The following is a 1,516-nucleotide window of genomic DNA, read 5'->3' on the forward strand; positions in this document are numbered from 1 at the left end:
TTCACTGTTTTTTGATCCTGACACAAAATGACCAGCTAACATTAACTGACTAATCATATCAGCAGCACATGTGAAAGTGTGAATTAGTGATGTTCGGTTCTTGAACGAATCGTTCTTTTGAGCCAGTTCTCAGCAAGTAACCGGTCGAGCCGGTTCACAAATCGAACTGAATCTAACTTTAGTTCCGGGTTGATGACGCAGGACGCACAGCCGAAGTAACACGTCCAACTCAAAAAGAACCGAATGAGCCGGTTCAACCAACGGTTGAAGTTTGCCGAGGATTACCGAGGACTCAACAAGAACCTTATGAGCCGTGGCGAAGTTTGCAGAGGATTACTGAAGATTCTGATGAGTGAGTTGATGATACTGTGCAAGCCTGAGGCGCGTTCTGTAAATATGCTTATGACTGTTATTAATTTTCATTTTATTAAAACCTGCAAATACCTTTCTGTCTGGTGATGTAAATAAATTTTACAATAGTTTATTGTCCATGCAAATTATGTTTAAAGTTGCTTAAGCGAAATCAAGGAGTTTATAAGACTTGTTTATTCATTCTTTATACTGTAGACATGTAGAACACATCCGCGTTTGTGCATCAATGTCTGCAATGTGTGCTGTAGGTGTGAAACTTTTAGGAATCTTTTCCAAGTTGTAGGCTAGTCAATATTGTTCAGTCAGTCGTATCTGACATAAAGGATCCGCGAATGAAACTGTGACCACAAACACCATTAAGTTAAGTGAATTATATGGTAATAATCAGCTATATGCTTTCACACAAATAACTTTATTTTCTGAATGTTTCAATGTGTTGACACAAATGACTTATTTGAATTTTTCATTGATACATCATTGCATTGAGTTGTTAGAAAAGAAATGCGTAGAGACGTTATTGCTTGATGACGTCAGGAACCGATGAATCGGCTTTTTGAACCGGTTCAATGAGCCGATCTGTCCGAAAAGAACCGGTTCGCGGAAATGAATCAGACTTTACATCACTAGCACAAAGCAGGCAGATAGTCAAAACGAACAGAGTCTTTAATAAATCCACATGGGAAAACACAACCTCTTAACATGATGTAGACAGGACAAAGAAACTGAGGAAAGGCAGGGCTATAAGTACTAAACCAAACGAGGGACTAATGAGCAAATCAACAAGACACAGGTGAACTGAAACTGGACAGGAAGACAGTTCACAAACAGATTCATAGGTTGATATGGGATAGGCTGACAGTTCAAAATTGGGTGTATTAACTGAAACTGGACTGGTAGACATTTCAGTGACTGAAACTGGACAAGAAGACAGTTCACAAACAGGCTCACTGACAAACTGGACAGGAAGACAGTTCACAAACAGATTCATGGGTTGATATGTGATAGGCTGACAGTTCAAAATTGGGTGTATTAACTGAAACTGGACTGGTAGACATTTCAGTGACTGAAACTGGACAAGAAGACAGTTCACAAACAGGCTCACTGACTGAAACTGGACAGGAAGACAGTTCACAAACAGATTCAT

The sequence above is a fragment of the Sinocyclocheilus rhinocerous genome, unplaced genomic scaffold (genome assembly GCF_001515625.1).
Source record: "Sinocyclocheilus rhinocerous isolate Xijiao unplaced genomic scaffold, SAMN03320098_v1.1 scaffold853, whole genome shotgun sequence".
In the NCBI taxonomy this organism is placed as follows: Eukaryota; Metazoa; Chordata; class Actinopteri; order Cypriniformes; family Cyprinidae; genus Sinocyclocheilus; species Sinocyclocheilus rhinocerous.